Source organism: Oryctolagus cuniculus, chromosome 3, assembly GCF_051225735.1.
Source record: "Oryctolagus cuniculus isolate XC-2025 breed Fujian yellow rabbit chromosome 3, ASM5122573v1, whole genome shotgun sequence".
NCBI lineage: Eukaryota > Metazoa > Chordata > Mammalia > Lagomorpha > Leporidae > Oryctolagus > Oryctolagus cuniculus.
Window position 1 is genome coordinate 62202410 of NC_142869.1, and position 6915 is coordinate 62209324.

The following is a 6915-nucleotide window of genomic DNA, read 5'->3' on the forward strand; positions in this document are numbered from 1 at the left end:
CCCAAGTCCTTGGCCCCTACACCCATGTAGGGGACCCAGAGGAAGCTCCTAGCTCCTGGCTCCTTGTTTCAGATTGGCCCATCTCTTTCTGTTTGAGCTGTTTAAGGAGTGAACCAGAAGAATGGAAGACATCTCTCTCTCTGCCTCTGCTTCTCTGTAACTCTGTCTTTCAAATAAATAAATAACTCTTTTAAAAAAGTGTTTAGAATCAGCCCTAAAGGCATTCTGATCTGGCTGAAAAGCCCATGAGAGTATTTCAGGCATGGAAAGCCAAGAACTCTGGCAAAAAAAAAAAAAAAAAAAAAAAAAAAACCTAAATCAAAGATCTCTGTGAGTGAGATCCTAGTGGAAAGAACAGACCATCAAAGAAGGAGGTACCTTTCTCTGAAGGGAGGAGAGAACTTCCACTTTGACTATGACCTTGTCTAAACGTGATAAGAGTCGGTGAACTCAAAAGGCTTCCTTAGCCTTGGCAACTCATGACTGGAGCCCAGGAAGATTACTGATGCCATAAACAAGAGTGTCAATTTGTTAAGTCAGCAACAGGAGTCACTGTGCACTTACTCCTCATGTAGGATCTCTGTCCTTAATGTGCCATACACTGTGATTTAATGCTATAACTAGTACTCAAACAGTATTTTTCACTTTGTGTTTCTATGTGAGTGCAAACTGTTGAAATCTTTACTTAAAATATACTAAACTGATCTTCTGTATATAAGAGTAATGAAAATGAATCTCGATCTTAATGGAAGGGGAGAAGGAACGAGAAAGGGGAGGGTTGCGGGTGGGAGGGAAGTTATGGGGGGGGGGGGAGCCACTGTAATCCATAAGCTGTACTTTGGAAATTTATATTCATTAAATAAAAGTTAAAAAAATTAAAAATACGTATCAAAAAGGAAAATCTGACCTTGTGAAATGATAAATTGTGGTTTCCAGAGTCAAGACCATCCTGAAAGTGGAATTATTAGAATCTTAACTGCATAATTACAAACCCAGCCCCAATCTTAAAAAATGCATCGCCGCACACATTCTCCACCAGTGTGGCCCAACCCGGGGAAAGGAGGAGCAGAAACAAAGTTGCACAAGTGAGGGCCCAATAGGGAGAGTGAAAATAGTGGCTCCAGCTTTCAGAACCACCAGTGTTTGACGTGAGCCAGAGGGCAGATTGGCAGCTATATTTAAGACAGAACTACGTCTCTATCAGCTGCCAGAAACAGAGCACGAGCTGCCGGTGATGTCCTGTCCTTGGCAGATGAGCAGGCAGAGCGGCATTGGTTTACATTGCTTGGTGAATGATGATGATTAAATGTATGCAATAAATGTTCTCTACTTAGGTCCTTCCACATGGTAGAATGCCTTTCTAAAAGTAATATATTACATGAAAACTGTATTTTGCTTTTAAGGTCAGTGTTCTGTAGGATACCTATATACTTAATGAAGTTATTTAAAGGGGAGGAAAATTTGGTATTCATGGCATATTTTCCTTTCTTTCTTTCTTTTTTTTTTTTTTTGGTTGCTGATTGTTTGAAGTTTTCCAAAACATACATTTATTGGGATTCTGAGATAATGAGGTTGATGTTTGATGGGCACAGATTAAACCCCAAAGTATGCTGACATCTCAGGCTGCCAGGTGCTGGTTATAAGGCATAAGGAACAGGTCCAGTCCATGGCCTCTGCAGCATGCCTAAAACAGGCACTCACAAGGGAGCTATGTGCAGAGGCCCATTGGCAGAAGGGTGGGAAACGATAGCTTTGATTCAGTGTGTTCTTAAAGAACTGTGCTAATGAATTCTCCGCTTTTTTCTGTTATTGATCTGGTAGAGGGAGTTTGAGATTTGACTGGACACTTGGCGTTTTTAGATAGTCTACTAGGTCATCATGGCATATTTTTCTAAGTTTGCCCACCTCAGTGCTGTTGGCATCTGGGACCAGATGACTGTGTTGTGAGGCTGTTCTGTGAGTTATAGGGGGTTTAGTAGCAGCCAAGGCCTCTACCCACTGAATGCCATTAGTGTCTCCATCTTCATTTGTAACAACCTGAAATTTCCCCGTATATTTCCAAATGCCCCCTAGCAAAAAACTCAACCACTGCTTTAAGGATGTGAGTTTGTACAGGTTTGGCTAGGGTCAAATCCTGGTGTTTTGTTCATCAAAATTTAGAAAATAACATCCAGCAATGTCACTGTCTCTTCATTACTTGCCCTTTTTCTTATAGCATTTTTACCTTTCTTCTTAAATGAGTTACCACTACCCTCGGTAAATCACTAGTTTAGTTGAACAAATTAGTTATAAGAACCAAATTCCTAGATACCACACCTCAGTAAGGACTTTTTAAAATGATGGTATTCAGTGAAGTGCAGCAGAAAAAAGCCTATGAAATCTATCAGATTGAATTCTCCATTCTCCTGGAATATGAGAGAAAATAATCATGGGGGAATATCATTTTTTGGCAAAGAGGCCCCTAAATACATTTGCAAGCGATGGCTGCAGACATCATTCTAAATGTCCATGCTCTTACTGCTGTTAGGTTCTGTGTCAATAGTGTAATGTCCACGAGTGCAACTTTTTCACCCTGGAAATCCTGACTAGATCCTCAGTAGAGAAAAGTATTTTGATAGCTTAAGAACAAGGTCCTGGGGTTGGCGCTGTGGCACGGTGGGTTAATCCACCACCTGCGGTGCCAGCATCCCATATGCCAGTTCTAGTCCCGGCTGCTCCTCTTCCAATTCAGCTCTCTGCTATGGCTTGGGAAAGCAGTGGAAGATGGCCCAAGTCCTTGGGCCCCTGCACCCACCTGGGAGACCCAGAGGAAGCTCCTGGCTCCTGGCTTCGGATCGGCGCAGCTCTGGCTGTAGCGGGCCATTTGGGGAGTGAACCAGTGGATGGAAGACCTTTCTCTGTATCTCTCCCTCTCATTGTCCATAACTCTACCTCTCGAATAAATAAATAAATAATCTTAAAAAAAAAGATCAAGGTCCTGTTCCTGTTGGATCCTTCTTTCTCCTTCATATGTGAAGAACGTAGACTTTGACGAGATGACTACAGTCAGGGGTCTTGATATAAAATCACCCTTATAGATGTTTTTCTGATGCAGGGAAATTAATGATTGTTGGCTACATATTGAGGGATGGAGAGATTTTAATAAAAAATTTATTTCTTTACAAACATCTGAAAATGAACATATTTAAAAATATTGCATATGTGTGACTTATAGTGGAAATTTCAAATATAATCTGCCTCTTAGTACAAGGCAAAATTCCAACATGCCTATAAAATATTGGAGCTGCCTGTCTCCAGGAAGGAGAAGATTTTTATTCTACGCTGCACAGTGTCTGGGAGGCCAGCACCACTTGTTACTTGGCTTAAAGAGGATTTCCAAGAGGTATCTGGAGATCTTAAAGTACATCCTACGATTTTTCTTTTGTTTTTTAGAAGAATATGCTGTATTTCCCAACTCTGTTTTTTTCTATATCCATTTTTCTTGTTGAATATTCAGATTTTTTTATGCTGTTTTTTTTCAAATTTTTAAAATTTTAATGAGTTTTTAACAAATTCAGTTTGGTGTGTAAATAGAATTCTAAGAACATAGTAATCTTACCTCCAGAGAAAGAGCTTGAGGAATTCTGATCCTGGAAAGTACTTCTGTCCTCTAAGTATTAAGGTGAGAAAGATCTGTTGTTCTGCAGGTAGTTTTAGCGAAATTTTTCTATTTCCATCCATGGTCTCAGGTTTGCAATATGTAAATGAAGGGGATGCTTTGCCTTAAGTTAATACGCACCTTTCATCTCAAAGAAACAAACAAATGGCACATTTCACGCAGCAACTAAGCATAAATAGGAGTCTTGGCTCAAAAAGGCAAGAGAGTTGACAAGAATACTAGAATAAGAACAGATGTCCAATTGGGTGAAAGAAGTGAGGCCAACAGACTTCCATGAGATAACCATGTTTCTAAGTATGAATCTTCACATGTGGAACTACTCATATCCTGTAGGAATATTGTCGTCTAAGTTTTAGAGCTATTAAAATTATATTTACACTGGACATTTTTAATGCACAGGTATAACATTAACAAAGTTCTAATTTTTCAGGATTTATTTATTTGAAAGAGGAACAGTGAAATAGGAGAGATCTTCCATCTGCTGGTTAACTCCCAAACAGCCAGGATGGACAAGGCCAGTGCAAGGAACCAGGAACTCCATCCTGGTCTCCTGCATGGATGGCAGGGCCCAAGTATTGGGGCCACCTTCTGCTGCCTTCCCAGACACAAAAACAGGAAGCAGGACTGGAAACAGCAGCTGGGCCTCAAACCAGTGCTCAAATGCCTGCGCTTTAAATGATGGGTTAATCCACTTCATCGCAGCACCAACCCCTAAAATCTTCATTTCTCTTAGGCTCAGAGCTTAATCTCATTCTAGGAAGTCTGTATATGAAAACCTTTCATTTACCTAAGGACTGAGTTTGGTTTACCACCTGGGAGTGACATCAAAGTTATTTTTTTTGTCTTTATTTTCCCCTAATCATGCCATACACATTAATTATCCAAAAGTACTTATTTTATTCTGGTCAAAAATGAATTGGAACACACACCTAACTTTTTCTCTTTCTTTTTTTTTTTTTCTTATTTTTGAAAATCCAAAGCACTGACAATAGCACATGCTAATGAGGGCAACAGGAATGCAAAATGATACAGTCACTTTGGAAGACAATTTGGCAATTCCTTAAAAATCTAAACACACTGTTAGCCTTCAAGTCACCAGTAATACTCCTTGATATTTACCTAAACAAGTTGAAAACCTTTGTCTACACAAAAACCCGTACGTAGATGTATATAGCAGCTTTATTTGTAATTGCCAAAACTGTAGAGCAACAAAGATGTCCTTCCTAGGTGCGTAGAAGAACTAGTGGTGATTGATCCATAGGATGGAATATTCAGGAATAAAATGAGCTGTCAAACTAAGAGAAGACATGAAAGAGCAGGCTAAGTGAAAGGAATTAAGCTGAAAAGGCTGTGCACTGCATGGCTCCAACAATATGATGGTCTGGAAAAGGCAGGTCTGCAGACAGTACAAAGACCAACAGTTGTCAGGGGTTGGAGAGGGGAAGGAGGAGATGAGTCAGTACAGCATAGAATATATTTAGGGCAGTAGAACTCCATCCTGTGTGTGTAGGATCCTGTAAAGGTGGATACATGTGTCATTATGCTCGTGTCAAAATCTGTAGAGGGGCTGATGTTATGGTCTAGCAGGTTAAGCTACTGTGTGAAACTAGTATCCTATATCCAATGGCCAGTTCGAGTCCCAGCTGCTCCACTTCTGATCCAGCTCCCTGCTAATGGCCAGGGAATGCAGTGGAAGATGGCCCAAGTGCTTGGGCCCCTGCTGCCAAAATGGCAGACCAGAACAGAATTCCTGGATCCTGGGTTTAACCTGACCCAGCTGTAGCCATTGGAGCCATTTGGGGAGTGAAGCAGCAGATGGAAGCTCTCTTTCTCTCTTGTCACTCTGATTTTCAAATGAATAAAGCCAATCTTCTAAAAAAGTTTGAAAGGATAGATTTTTAAAACTCATTTAATATGCAACATCAATAGTGAAATCATATGCAAGCTATGGGCTTTAAGTAATGTATAGTATTATAGTATTGGTTTATCAGCTGAAATGTACCAACTAAATTAACAGTGTTAATAATGATGTACAATGTAATACTTTATCCATGTTGGTATTTTTTTGTTCTAGTACCATTGGTTGAACTCTGTAATTAACACACAATTATTCTTAGGTGTTTAAATTTTAACTGAAAAGTGATCCATGTTAGGAATTTGGAAAACATTATGCTGAGTGAAATAAGCCAATCCCAAAGGGACAAATACCACTTGTTCTCCCTGATAGGTGACAACTAAATGAGCACCAAAAAGGCAACCTGTTAAAGTGAAATGAACACTAGGAGAAACAGTGACTTGATCAGCCCTCACCCTGACTGTTGATGAGCTACTTAATATGTTATCCCTCTTAGTATTTTTGTTTGTTCTACTTAATACTTTTGGTTGAATACTGTAATCAATACACAATTCTTCTTAAGTGCTGAAACTTAACTGAAAAGTGATCGCTGTTAAATATAAGAGTGGGAATAAGAGAGGGAGGAGATGTGCAATTTAGGACATGCTCAAGCTGACTTACCTCAAACAGTAGAGTTAGAAACATACCAGGGGATTCCAATTCAATCCCATCAAGGTGGCATGTACCAATGCCATCTCACTAGTCCCAGTGATCAATTTCTGTTCACAATTGATCATAATGATAGGACTAAGAACCAAAAGGATCACATAAACAAGAATAGTGTCTGCAAATACTAGCTGATAGAATCAAAAAGGGAGAGAATGATCCAACGTGGGAAGTGAGATACACAGCAGACCCATAGAATGGCAGATGTCCTAAACAGCACTCTGGCCTCAGAATCAGCCCTTAAGGCATGCGGATCCGGCTGAAAAGCCCATGAGAGTATTTCAGGCATGGAAAGCCAAGACAGTCTGGGGGGGAAAAAAAAAACCTAAATGAAAGATCTCCGCGAGTGAGAACGGGTCATCAAAGAAGGAGGTACCTTTCTCTGAAGGGAGGAGAGAACTTCCACTTTGACCATGGCCTTGTCTAAATATGATCAGAGTCAGTGAACTCAGGGGGCTTCCATAGCCTTGGCAGCTCATGACAAGAGCCTAGGGTGATTACTGAGGCCATAAACAAGAGTGTCAATTTGTTAAGTCAACAACAGGAGTCACTGTGCACTTACTCCTCATGTAGGATCTGTGTCCTTAATGTGCTGTGCATTGAGATTTAATGCTATAACTAGTACTCAAACAGTATTTTTCACTTTATGTTTCTGTGTGGGAGCAAACTGTTGACATCTTTACTTCATGTATGCTAA